Source organism: Schistocerca serialis, chromosome 4, assembly GCF_023864345.2.
Source record: "Schistocerca serialis cubense isolate TAMUIC-IGC-003099 chromosome 4, iqSchSeri2.2, whole genome shotgun sequence".
In the NCBI taxonomy this organism is placed as follows: Eukaryota; Metazoa; Arthropoda; class Insecta; order Orthoptera; family Acrididae; genus Schistocerca; species Schistocerca serialis.
In genome coordinates this window covers 289,854,122-289,869,071 of record NC_064641.1, presented here as the reverse complement: position 1 = coordinate 289,869,071, position 14,950 = coordinate 289,854,122, and the positions used below count along the sequence as shown (strand labels likewise).

The window sequence follows — 14,950 nt, the reverse complement described above, 5'->3', positions numbered from 1 at the left end:
CCGTCTCATTTACTTCTTAACTGGTAAATAGAGGTATTTGGGACATAGTGTCTTGAGCTTGTGTCCGCTTACTTTGTTTTATTATTGTTCTTTTCCAGCTTCACTTACACTGTGTTCTCCTTTTATTGTTAAAGTATTAAAATTTTGTCAAACTGTCTTTTAATCTAAGATGTATTATTCATATGTTAGCTGAAGTTGAACACAAATAAGTTTTCCTTATTTTGTTGTTCAAGCTGATGCGCTCTGTTTAGCAAGACTGTATTATAAATTATTAATATTGAATTTGACAATTATGTATGTCCCCCTACCTCCAACCACTTCCCACTCCACACGAAATCTGCACTTTAGAGGTTAACGAGATTTATTTGGACGGATAAGGCAAACTTCTGCAAAAAAAAATGGCAGGAGACGTGGAACAAGCGACGTTTCTGCCGTTAAACTTCTCTGCCGCTCCGACAGTTTCTCGAAAATCTTCATATTAAGCACGCGGCGTGCGAGCGACAGCAGCAGCAGCAGCAACAGCAGCAGAATTGCTGGCGGCTCACGGCTGGCAACGGAACAGCGCCATGCTCGGTTCAGGGCACACCGCGTACCCAGCGTTAAACTTTCATGGCCACGTTATTCGGCTATGAATAACAAAGACCTTTACCAACTCGTTTCTGTGAAAAAACGCAGTGCGCCATTTTAAAATTTCGCGTTAGCACGGTATCAGAGAGGAACGTTGAAAGATGGTCTACATCGGAAAACAGGAACATATTCCTTCATTCTTCATCGAAGCAGGATGTTTCCCCATTCATTGTGACCTGTCCATCAAGCGCCAAATTTTCACACTGAGATACTGCATAAATTCTTTTTACACCGTACGGTACAACAGCACACAAATGACAGAAAAGAGTTATTGGTTTCGATAGTTTTCATTCATGTTACATTTAAGTACCTTATATATTCAGAATCTTATGTATTCAGTATCTTGCGTTTCCCTCTGTATGTGTTAGGAATTAGGCTGTGTTCCAGAATGAATAAAAAACACCACATAAGAGACGAGCAGGATGTCATTCGGTTCATTAATCATTGCAAAAGAGTCAGACTAACACGTTTACTTATATTTTTTTCCATTTTTTAGTCTTATTCTTTTTTAGAAAGTAAATTTTGTTTCGATCGGTGTAATGAATTCTCATATTTATTTCCAGCTCCCCTGTTTATTTCGCAAAGTATGTACTTTCGAAATGGAACACCGTGGTCAGCACCTTACCTACACGTATACCCCACAAGGAACACTTGGAAAAAAAAAAAAAGAAAGGGCCACTGTGGAAGGCAACGAACATAAAGTAGTTGTGTCGCAGGTCCTCTAAACAACGAAACCCTGTGGGATAGAGTCATGTGACTATGCACAGTGGTTCGGATGTCTTATCACAAGAGGTGATTAGAGAACACTGCTCATTATGACACTCAGTCCAGATACACACCACTACCACAATACAACAAATATTAGGAAACAAGTTATTGAAGATGAGAGTCCCAAACCTTTATAAATTAAACTTCGTTACGATAAGTGACATTTCGGATGTGTTATCACATTGACACGGCGAGTCGTTGATCGCGACTCGCATTCGAGCCCAATGTTAACCAAACAGAGTTTGCATATATGGTCAAGACTCGACTAGGCACAAAGAGGCTTAAAATCTCGAAGTATTCACCAGTATTAGTTTACAAGACTGAATATCCTAAACTGCAAATACACTCCTGGAAATTGAAATAAGAACACCGTGAATTCATTGTCCCAGGAAGAGGAAACTTTATTGACACATTCCTGGGGTCAGATACATCACATGATCACACTGACAGAACCACAGGCACATAGACACAGGCAACAGAGCACGCACAATGTCGGCACTAGTACAGTGTATATCCACCTTTTGCAGCAATGCAGGCTGCTATTCTCCCATGGAGACGATCGTAGAGATGCTGGATGTAGTCCTGTGGAACGGCTTGCCATGCCATTTCCACCTGGCGCCTCAGTTGGACCAGCGTTCGTGCTGGACGTGCAGACCGCGTGAGACGACGCTTCATCCAGTCCCAAACATGCTCAATGGGGGACAGATCCGGAGATCTTGCTGGCCAGGGTAGTTGACTTACACCTTCTAGAGCACGTTGGGTGGCACGGGATACATGCGGACGTGCATTGTCCTGTTGGAACAGCAAGTTCCCTTGCCGGTCTAGGAATGGTAGAACGATGGGTTCGATGACGGTTTGGATGTACCGTGCACTATTCAGTGTCCCCTAGACGATCACCAGTGGTGTACGGCCAGTGTAGGAGATCGCTCCCCACACCATGATGCCGGGTGTTGGCCCTGTGTGCCTCGGTCGTATGCAGTCCTGATTGTGGCGCTCACCTGCACGGCGCCAAACACGCATACGACCATCATTGGCACCAAGGCAGAAGCGACTCTCATCGCTGAAGACGACACGTCTCCATTCGTCCCTCCATTCACGCCTGTCGCGACACCACTGGAGGCGGGCTGCACGATGTTGGGGCGTGAGCGGAAGACGGCCTAACGGTGTGCGTGACCGTAGCCCAGCTTCATGGAGACGGTTGCGAATGGTCCTCGCCGATACCCCAGGAGCAACAGTGTCCCTAATTTGCTGGGAAGTGGCGGTGCGGTCCCCTACGGCACTGCGTAGGATCCTACGGTCTTGGCGTGCATCCGTGCGTCGCTGCGGTCCGGTCCCAGGTCGATGGGCACGTGCACCTTCCGCCGACCACTGGCGACAACATCGATGTACTGTGGAGACCTCACGCCCCACGTGTTGAGCAATTCGGCGGTATGTCCACCCGGCCCACTATACGCCCACTATACGCATGCCCACTATACGCCCTCGCTCAAAGTCCGTCAACTGCACATACGGTTCACGTCCACGCTGTCGCGGCATGCTACCAGTGTTAAAGACTGCGATGGAGCTCCGTATGCCACGGCAAACTGGCTGACACTGACGGCGGCGGTGCACAAATGCTGCGCAGCTAGCGCCATTCGACGGCCAACACCGCGGTTCCTGGTGTGTCCGCTGTGCCGTGCGTGTGATCATTGCTTGTACAGCCCTCTCGCAGTGTCCGGAGCAAGTATGGTGGGTCTGACACACCGGTGTCAATGTGTTCTTTTTTCCGTTTCCAGGAGTGTAAATCACGATACGTTTACCATTGCACTGGGAACCCCATGAAGCTTATATTGTCACTGACCGATAACCACCAGAGGTATGTAATAACCTGCAATGCACAAGTGTGAAACGCCATGAAGTAAAGTGATGGTGATGGACAGGAAGTAGAAACCAGTATCTATATGAATTGTTAACCAAGCACAATCAGAAGTCAGATATTAAATATCTTCGCCAACAGAGTGATATTGGAATCTGTAACGACGATACAAAATATTTTTTGCCTGTCGGCAATTCGAACCCGGCAACTATCGCTACGAATAGACGTGAAATATGTATTGTTTCTTCACCAGTAGCGCGATGTGCTCATGTTCGATAAGAGATGACGCAACGAATAGTTCTGTGCTGCCTGTGACTCCATCCCTGTGCATATCGTCATTATTGAACCCACACGAGTAGGTGTCAACATCAAGTTCTCTTTCGGTATAATTAGAATCGCGAGGTTCGTAGAAACATGGAAGAGTTTGGCATCGTGTCGGAAAAACGAAATGATGGGCAGTATCACCTCAAAGGGTTGAAATCCAGAGAAACATTGGAATCAGAGCTCGAATCCCAGTCCAGTGCTAATATTTTCGAAATCTCAGGCTCACTTGAAGTAAGAAATGAATGGCCGGTGACCTTACATGACGACTGGCTGCTGAATTAAATTAACACTGCTAGTGTAAGTAAGATTACTTGAGACAGAGTTTCCGCGAGAAGCAACTTCCGCCTCTGACAGTCAAAACTAATCCAACTCTGTTCCAGTCAGTAACGAATGGACATGCTTCATGTTGATTTGGAACCACGGCACAGTCCTACATTCTTTACTTGGCGTTACTGGACCTGAAGAGGGTATGTATGTGGCTGCTGAAAACTGGTATCCCCAGCAGGAATCGAGCCCACAACTTAGCCATCACAAGATAGCCCCAGTCCAACGAATTTCAAATGTGTTACCATCATGTTCTTGTCATGATGGTGTACGCAGCACACGGTTTGAGAAGTGTAGACTTTCATTTGAGCTGTTTTTGTGAATAACCTATCCGTAGTCTAGTAGTCACGTCATGCAGTGCGAAGGCTAAGCCGTGATATCAATCCCATCCTTCCCCCCCCCCCTTTTCTAATCCATATTCCGTCTATCTGCTAAGAGCTTCAGTGTGACAGAAGGCCAGGGGCAGTTTCGTTCATTTTAGTGAGCCATTAATCGATAAATCTTGCGGAAAAATGTTTGTGGAATGGCTCATGGGTGTCTGTCACGGTAAGACCAATTTCAGGGCCATCAGCCAGCGGACGCTTGATACAGACCAGCGTCCGCCCAAATGCTTGCTACGCATTCGGCATACCACCTATTATTTCCTGTGGAGTTTTCTGCACTCGGAAGTACAGCAATATGTATCTTTGTGTGTAACAAAATACTATGTTCCAGCATGCACCGTGGCGATTTTGTATGGGATGTTGCTTTCAGCGTATTTAAGTGCGATGTCATTTTGATCAAATTTGATGACAGCTTTAGTACCTTCCATTATTGACCTGCTGTTTCTGCTTTACAGAACGTGGTCTAAAATGGAGTAAAGACCAATATTTGTGAAATTGTGATCTGTTTGTGTTTAATAATAGGATGAAAGCAGTGGAGACAATTCGAAACACCTCTGTCCTATATGGAATGAGTGTTATCGAAGAAGTCAAATTGTATCGTTTCAAGTACGATCGTTCTGAGATAAATTGATCACCATATTCAGGAAGACAAACAGGCGTTGATGAAGAAGTTTCTGCTATTTAGTACTATGTTCAATGACAGTGTGCGCAATAATCGGCACGTGCGACAACCAATTAACCTTCGTGTGACACTTACCTTCAGTAGTCATATTGACGTTAAAAGGAAGGAAGGAGGATTACGGTGTAACGTCTCGTCGAAAACGAGATTAGAAGAGAAGCAGAACCTCTAACTGGGAGGTACGGGCAAGGAACTTATATGTGCCCCTTCAGTGGACGGATCCTGTCATTTGCCGTACTTGATTTAATGAGGTCACCGTAAACACAAATCAACGAAGCGTGATGGTAATCTTAGGTTTCCTATGGTAACTTCAGAAGTAAAAATAGCGGCTGTGCCATAACAAACATTATCTGAAACAATGACACGAATACATCCAAAAAATTTATTGACTTTTGTATAAATCTCGTGGCACAAAGAAGCTGTTTTGTGTTACGAACTGCTACACAGGGATGTGCCACTCATAGCCGAAATTTGTTATCAACAAATAAGAGATATCTTGCAGTTGCAGAGGAACAAATGTGACCTGGAAGGCAGCACCAAGGAGCTCTGTCGGCAAACATGCGTACCACACGACTTCTAATCTGGCACTCGTGTGTGTTTACTTTTCTCTCACCTTATCGATCAACCACAAAGAAAGTCGTTTTTGCTTTCTCTTGTCAATGCTTGTTTTCAAATTTGTGCTTTTTACATAGCTTAACTCAGAATCAGCAAGTCGATTCATGCGTGGGATCGAAAAATTAGCTGAGCATCATCAGACGTTTTTCGATAACGAGGTAGAATATGTTGATGACAATTTCTCCGACGTTTGTGTCTATTCTCTTCAATAACCTAACAGGAAAAGCCTTTAATATGCCCTACACTAATACAATTGGTGCCTCATTATAATACCAAGCAAGGAAGCGGTATCTTCATTACATGTGAAGCCTTTGGCATGCTCAAGCACCTTTACCAAACAACAGCGTAAATACGACAATGTGGCAGTGGGAGTAGTTATTGAATGAAACACTGTTAACAGAATATTAAGTTATACAACTTCATAAAAAATTTGCAAATTTTCAGTAGCCGTTCCGCAATATTTTATGTTTCTTACTTTTCGATCTACTGTTTACTGAATGACAAAATTTCTAAAGATGTCTTTCTGAGTTCGATATAGCTGTTAGTAACTCTGTCACAGAGGAGGTAAAATGTTACTCTCGCGTCAGTTTCGAACTGAGAGCCTATTGACTCTTATTCTTTACAGTGGGTCGACATTTACATAAAGCAAGTGTCCAACTACAGCGTTTATCACTTCCTTATTGCCCTTATCATGGCTGATACAGATAATTCGCAATGTAGACAACGTTATTAGTAATATTTTCTGCGTGAAAGTAATCTTATATATCTGTAAGCATGTATTTTATTAGTCAATGACACACAAAAGTGAAATTCATTCAGAATCTTTTCAAAAATGGTTCAAATGTCTCCAAATACTATAGGACTTAACACCTGAGGACATCAGTCCCCTAGACTTAAAACTACTTAAATCTAACTAGCCGAAGGACATCACACACATCCATGCCCGGGACAGGATTCGAACCTGCGACCGTAGTGGCAGCGCGGTTCCAGACTGAAGCGCTTAGAACCGCTCGGCCACAGCGGACGGATCAGAATCTTTGTTTAGTGTAATATGAACATACCAAGTGAGTCTTGCGAGATAATTCCCTGTCATTCCAGGAAGTAACAAAAGTATCACCGTCATCAGACATGTTCCACTATGTTGTCATGGCCCTATCATAGTCGTAGCAGGACGATTGTGTTTCTACAGGCAATGTCTTTCATGAGTGGGCTAACAATTTAGGAGTGCATCTTGTGGATCAAGGATGCAGCGGCTTAATTACTTTTCGTTCTACGTCATGAGGAGTATTCTAGTATTTATGGTGACGAAGAAGAATGGAAAATTGTACAAACCACCCCAATACATACGAAAGATATTAAACGTAATCCAACGAGTTACTGATCCATTTCAATGACTGACATGTAGCAGGATTTGTGAATAAATAGTTTGTTCGAGCGTTGTGAAATACCCCAAAATATATTACCTATTGACGTCAAACCAGCATGGATTTGAAAGCATCACTCTTGTGAGATACAGCTGCATTTCATTCGCACAGTGTAATGTGGCTGTCAAATTGCACCCATGTTTATAGTGTTCTAAAAGTTCTTTTGATATCATTCCTCATAAGCGCCTTCCAATCACATTACTTTCCTATGAGCGACTGGGTTCGTGATTTCATGTCTGAAAGGTCACAGTTTTCAGGAACTGATGGAATGTCACCTAGTGATGTTGACCTTCTGCTGTTTCTGATATATAAAGTAATTAGCTGACAAGCAGAAGATTTCTCCTAGATTTGTGGCAGTTAATGCTGCCGTCTAGTAAACTCCTCAGAAGAGCAAATCGAATTGCAAAGTGAAGTTGAAAATAAATCTTCACGGTCCAAAACGTGGAAATTGGCCCTAAACAATAAAATGTGTGAGATTCTTACACGAATACCAAAACAATTCCGTTAAAGTTCGCTTACACGATACCAGTCAATGTTAAAGGTTGTCGATACCACTAAATGTGAAGGTGCTACTATCACGGATAACGTAAACTGGAACCGTCACATGGAAAATATTATGGGGAATTAAACTCAAATTCGGCGTTTTATTTGTAGAATACGTAGAAGATACAACAAATCATTTAAAGTGACACACTTGTCCGTCCTCTTCTGAGTATCCTTCACGGTATGGGATCCGTACGAGGTAGGACTGACGGAAGACATCGAAGGAGGGAAAGGCAGTTCGGTTTTTACTATCAAGAACGAGGGTAGATTATGTCACGGATATGGTAAACGAGTTACGATGGAAATCATTGGAACTTAGGCGCTTTTTATTGCGGTGAGGAGTTTTTGCTGAATTCCTATTGCCAATCTCTTCTGCTGAATGGCACGATACATTGTTCACTCTAACATACATAGGAGACATGACCATTGTGATAAGAGTCGTCAGTGATTGCACGATAAGGGTTAGTTGTTCGTTATTTCCACACGCTTTTTGAGAATGGAACAGTGAGAAAGGTCAGTGGTTCAAAGAACCCCCTGCCAAGCACTTAATTGTGAATTGCAGAGTATTCATGTAGATGTGGATGCAGATGTCAAGAGAGGCTTAGCACGGAGGAGGGAGGGCTCTAGGAATGCGTAGTAGAGCAGAAGTGCAAAATAAGAGATTGAAAACCTTGCAAACTATTCCTTACTTAGACGTACGCCACAGTTCGCTTTATCTTGGGACACAGAGAAAAGGAAGGAGCTTTTCAGAACGAAGAGTGAATTATAGGGAAAGGGATATAAAAGAAAACGGTTGTATAGGTTTTGATAGGAACAATAGAGGACAGTAAAGAAATCAGAAATTAAACAAGAATGTATAGTTTCAACGGAAACTGCTATATTTGTTTATAGCTCAGGAGTGTAGCTGAGGTGATGATGTAAGGAAGGCGTAAGAGAGAAGAGAGAAGGAGTGGAGGAGGAATTAACAACGAATAAATGTAAGACGAAACCGTTTGCGTAATTTTTGGAGGATGGAGGGATGGATGATGAGGATAGTCGCCCACTTCTTGGTTACCAATTCGCGTCGGTGGCAAGTCTCTTGCGGCCTGCAAACGACTCTCGGACCGTCGTTACTGGAGGAAACCACCTTCTCGTCAGTGAAAATGACATTTTCCCACGATGCACTTAGATGGATCTCCGCAAATGCCAGCCGACGTAAAATACTGTCTTCACTGAGTATTAGTTTTACAGCCGATCGTCGTGCGTGCAGTCCAGCGTCCATCAGCCTTCGCCAAATCTCGTTGCAATTGTACGTGGTACGCCATAGCTTCTGCCAGCGTCTCTGACAGAACATTCTCATTCTTCAGTAAGAGCGACAACTCAATCTCGAGTTGATCTCTCCCAGCCAACGCAACAGACGGCCTGATGTGTAGTTTTGCTTGACTCTCTTACACTGATGCTAGGCGAACAATTAAACATATTTAACGTCAGAAGGAGTGACAGAGGCAGAGCCATGCGCTGCCGTCGTGCTGGCCAATCCCGGGAGGGAGCCATCGCCTGTACGCTCGCCTCGGTCTCTCCACGGCACCAGGCTGTGGCTGGCTGGCCAGCCCGCCAGCCATCCAGCCGCCACCGGCTCGTAGCTCGCGAGCCGCGGCTAACACAGTCCCAGGTCGCAAAGCCACGCTCACCTCTTCAAGAACCGAACGTTTCACCTACGGTACCCAAGTCTGTAGAATAAGCTAATGCAGCTAGAGCTATTCTGCTGCAACGTGACCAGGTGCCGGATGATCAAAAAGTCAGTATAAATTTGAAAACTCAATAAATCACAGAATAATGTAGACAGAGAGATATAAATTGACACACATGCTTGGAATGAGATGGGGTTTTATTAGAACCAAAAAAATACAAAAGTTCAAAAAATGTCTGACAGACGGCGCTTTATCTGAACAGGATACCAATAATTAGCGTAACAAAGTAAGACAAAGCAAAGATGATGTTCTTTACAGGAAATGCTCAATATGTCCACCATCATTCCTCAACAATAGCTGTACTCGAGGAATAATGTTGTGAACAGCACTGTAAACCAGCCGGACGTGGTGGCCGAGCGGTTCTAGGCGCTTTAGTCCGGAACCGCACGACTACTACGGTCGCAGTTTCGAATCCTGCCTCGGGCATGGATGTGTGTGATGTCCTTAGGTTAGTTAGGTTTAAGTAGTTCAAAGTTCTAGGGGACTGGTAACATCAGATGTTAAGTCCCATAGTGCTCAGAGCCATTTGAACCATTTGAACTGTAAAGCATGTGCGGAGTTATGGTGAGGCATTGGCGTCGGATGTTGTCTTTCAGCATCTTTAGAGATGTCGGTCGATCACGATACACTTGCGACTTCAGGTAACCCCAAAGCCGATAATCGCACGGACTGAGGTCTGGGGACCTGGGAGGCCAAGCATGACGAAAGTGGTGGCTGAGCACACGATCGTCACCAAACGGCGCGTGCAAGAGATCTTTCATGCGTCTAGCAATATGGGGTGGAGCGCCATCCTGCATAAACATCGTACGTTCCAGCAGGTGTTTATCAGCCAGGCTGGGGATGATGCGATTCTGTAACAAATGGCTCTGAGCACTATGCGACTTAACTTCTGAGGTCATCAGTCGCCTAGAACTTAGAACTAATTAAACCGAACTAACCTAAGGACATCACACACATCCATGCCCGAGGCAGGATTCGAACCTGCGACCATAGCAGTCGCCCGGTTCCAGACGGTAGCGCCTAGAACCGCACGGCCACTCCGGCCGGCGAGTCTGTAACATATCGGCGTACCTCTCACCCGTCACGGTAGCAGTTACAAAACCAGAATCAACTATTTCCTCGAAGAAAAAAGATCCGATGAGGGTAGATGTGGTAAATCCAACCCATACCATGACTTTCTCGTCATGCAACGGAGTTTCCACGACAGCTCTAGAATTTTCGGTAGCCCAAATTCTGCAGTTGTGGGCGTTGACAGACCCTCGGAGCGTGAAATGAGCTTCGTCGGTCCACAACACGTTACTCAACCAATCGTCATCTTCCGCCATCTTTTGAAACGCCCACACCGCAAATGTCCTCCGCTTCACTAAATCGCCAGGTAACAGTTCATGATGCCGATGGATTTTGTACGGATAGCAACGGAGGGAACGCCTCAGTGACAACCAAACAGTAGTGTATGGAATGCCGGTGCGACGTGCGGCTGCACGAGAGCTGACTTCCCCGTGCATAGACGAACCCGCTATATTCTCCATTTCTTCCTGAACTGTCTCAGCAGCATTACGCCTTGTGCTCGGTCGGCCACTACGGGGTCTATAGTCTAAACAACCCCTGGCTTCGAACTTCGAAATCATTCTTGCCACAGCTGCATTTGTCAACGGACCTTTACCTGTTCGAATCCCCTTCCTATGGTGATAGGATCGTAACGCTGAACTAGCACATTCCCCATTCTGATAATACAGCTTCACTAAAAGTGCCTTTGCAGGTAACGTCAACATGCTGCGACTGCTGGCGCATCTGATTCTCTCTCACATTACAGCTCCTTTTATACACGATTGTCACGCGCAGTCACTGACGTTTTGCTGTCCAGCGCCATCTGTCGGACATTTTGTGAACTTTGTTTTTTTTGGTTCTAATAAAAACCCATGGTTTATCAAGTTTTCAAATTTATACTGACTTTTTGATCACCCGGTACATCCATTTCTGACGTTTCATTCAAATATTTAACGAAAAATAATTTAAAGAATATACCACAAAATATTTCAGTTAGCTAGCTAGCTACTGCACGATGCAGAAAACTATTCTTCCTTGTAAGACTCTGCGTTAATCTCGCCTTCAGAAGATATGTATTTTACCGAGATAAATAAGCGGACTGTAAAAGTAATCAGTTTTGTTGGAAACTAGTACGGTAGGAGCCGTGAAGGACTGGGAAGGCGCCGGGCTGACATGAATTCAGACATCCTTTAAAATAAATTTAGCAACAAAACGTCTTACTCAACAGTTATTAGAAAACATTGTGTTTGAGCGCAAAGAAATTATAATATGAATTAAAAGTTTCAACTCAAGATCGATAACTATTTGTGATAAAAAGTGTGTGATACCCGAGACTATTTCAGACTGCATGTAGTGACCTTTTTTTAAACGCATTTATAATAACGAACTGACTGCAATTCAAAACTAAAAACAGTATTCAGATAAATCAAATTTAACAAAAACACTTGAAATACACTCAAATTACAGCGGAAGCGGTTCATCACAAGTTCTGTACACACCAGTTTCTCGTTTTACAATTTAAAAGCTGCTCAATTACTGTACAGGAGTGCCGAACATTTTACAAAAGGTTGATTACTTAAAAACAAATCTCCATCCTCTGCCACCTCAGTTTGTTTGCATAGCCATAATCTTGTAATCTTATTTTATTTCACACGTCAGTATTGCACACACTTCCTGTCAATACATTAGACACAGCATTAAATTGGCGTGATAAGACCTGTAACATAAATCAGTTACCACTGTTTCCACAGGTGCTTACAAATAAAGGCCTCCCACCATGGCAAACTCCGTGACAACCTTGTAACATGAACAATTAAGCAAATGACCAGTCACGAAAACTTCGAACTAACGGCGCTCCAAAACGGCAGGCTCAATTACAATTTTGCAAGGTGAGTAACTACAACACACAAGTGGGCAAGTACTCAATAATAAAGTTACTCAGCTCCACGTGAAATTATTCAGTACTCGTGTGTCAATTCGTGTCAATTCAACCAGGGCGCAGCGACAATACAGTCACGTCTGTACACACCTCCAACCGTTGCTTTAACCGCCGATCTCCTTCAGGGAACACCAGAATCGAGCAAATGAAACACTCTTGCATTTAAAAGGGGAGCTCCTTTCCAAATTACAGCTTCCCAAACAACGGCTCCCAACTGCCACTAGATCGCGCTATCTCTCCAGGTGTAGCCAATCCGTTTTCCGGCACATACCCGGGCTGCTCCCAGCACAAGGCCACGCTCTCCATCTTCCTCGTTCTGCTGCTAACTCAAGACTCTTTGGCTGCCCGAGGCACGCCGCCCTGTGGGCCACATTAGCACCACAAGCATCTCTAGCAAAGAGCTTCCACACAACCATCGATTCCGCGAGAGAGGCACAAAGTCGAAAAATACTAAACTTTGCGGAAAGTTTCGACGCACGGCACAGACCTTGCGAAATAATAGTGTATACGTAGTACATTATTCACATTTTCAGCACTAATACGGTGCACTCAATGTGTCTGAAACAATACGTGCAGCACGATGGACAGAAATTACGTCCTGCTGGGAGACGTCATTTACATCAAATGATACACGCTTACTATATACGCTATTGGCCATTAAAATTGCTACACCACTAAGATGACGTGGTAAAGACGCGAAATTTAACCGACAGGAAGAAGATGCTCTGATATGCAAATGATTAGCTTTTCAGAGCTTTCACACAAGCTTGGCGCCGGTGGTGACACCTACAACGTGCTGAAATGAGGAAAGTTTCCAACCGATTTCTCATACACAAACAGCAGTTGACCGGCGTCGCCCGGTGAAACGTTGTGATGCCTCGTGTAAGGAGGAGAAATGCTTACCATCACGCTTCCGACTTTGATAAAGGTCGGATTGTAACCTATCGCGATTGCGGTTTATCGTATCGCGACATTGCTGCCCGCGTTGGTCGAGATCCAATGACTGTTACCAGAATATGGACTCGGTGGGTTCAGGAGGGTAATACGGAGCGCCGTGCTGGATCCCAACGGCCTCGTATCACTAGCAGTCGAGATGACAGGCATCTTATCCACATGGCTGTAACAGATCGTGCAGCCACGTCTCGATCCCTGAGTCAACATATGGGGACGTTTGCAAGACAACAACGATCTGCACGAAGAGTTCGACGACGTTTGCGGCAGCATGGACTATCAGCTCGGAGACCATGGCTGCGGTTACCCTTGACGCTGCATCACAGACAGGAGCGCCTGCAATGGTGTATTCAACGACGAACCTGGGTGCACGAATGGCAAAACGTCTTTTTTTCGGATGAATCCAGGTTCTGTTTACAGCATCATGATGGTCGCATCCGTGTTTGGCAACATCGCGGTGAACGCAGATTGGAAGTGTGTATTCGTCATCGCCATTCCGGCGTATCAACCGACGTGATGGTATGGAATAGCAGGATAATGCACGACCGCATGTTGCAGGTCCTGTACCGGCCTTTCTGGATACAGAAAATGTTCGACTGCTGCCCTGGCCAGCACATTCTCCGGATTTCTCACCAATTGATAACGTCTGGTCAATGGTGGCCGAGCAACTGGCTCGTCACAATACGCCAGTCACTACTCTTGATGAACTGTGGTATCGTGTTGAAGCTGCATGGGCAGCTGTACCTGTACACGCCATCCAAGCTCTGTTTCACTCAATGCCCAGGCGAATCTATGCACCCAAATTGCGTGAAAAAGTAATCACATGTCAGTTCTAGTATAATATATTTGTCCAGTGAATAACCGTTTATCATCTGCATTTCTTCTTGGAGTAGCAATGCTAATGGCCGGTAGTGTAACTCATAGTTAAGTGTTCCGTAAAGGGTTCACAGAATCGCATCAATTTCTCGACGCAGGTAGATCGAGAAAAACGAACACCAAAATCTTTATTTGCAAGTCCTAATTTCTCTTATGTCATTATATATATGTTCATGTATATTACCTTTGTGCGGTGGTGGCAAAAAAAAAAAAAAAAAACTGTTTGCATTCGGAGAAAAAAGATGGTGGTTGAAATATTGAGGAAATAACATGCCGCAGTGAAAAAGCGTTTGTTTTAATGTTGCCTCCCCAACTCGTCCTCCTGCCCCCTCCCCCCTCCATCGTCAAGAAAAGAACAGGAAAAACATCCGTGACATTCTCTCCCTCAACTCCTTGTACTATAAACTCATCTGATTTCTTTCAATGTTTGGATGTCCTCCATCAAGCCCGTCAGGTAAGGATCGCATGGTGCTCAGCAATGGTCCTGAAGAGGTCGAACTACCATTATGCTGGCAGTCGCCTTGGTCGACTTCTTGACACTTCTAAGGGTTGTGTCAATACTCCAACATATGTTTCACCTTCGCCACAACACGTGGTGTTTCCCAGTCATGTTGTTTATACTTGTAGCTCCTAGCGCCTTTTTGTAACTGAACTCTTCAAATTTATTTTACTTATCGATTTTAGAAGCTTTACGAAGCCTTCTCAGTAATCATGTCGAGGATCTCACACATTTTATTTTTTGGGTCAACAGTACGTTTTGTACCGCGAGGATAGGTATTCAACACCATTTTGCAATTCGCTTTTGCTCTTTCTGGAATTTTCTAGACGGCAGCATTACCTAACACAAATATAAGACAAATATTGT

General features: G+C 44.4%; 1 protein-coding gene across 1 annotated transcript in view; it reads left to right on the top strand.

The window, feature by feature from the left end:
* Positions 1-14,950, top strand: part of LOC126473905 (dopamine receptor 1) — a 1,120,871-nt gene that overhangs the window by 617,414 nt on the left and 488,507 nt on the right. The gene's annotated exons all lie outside the window — the stretch shown is intronic.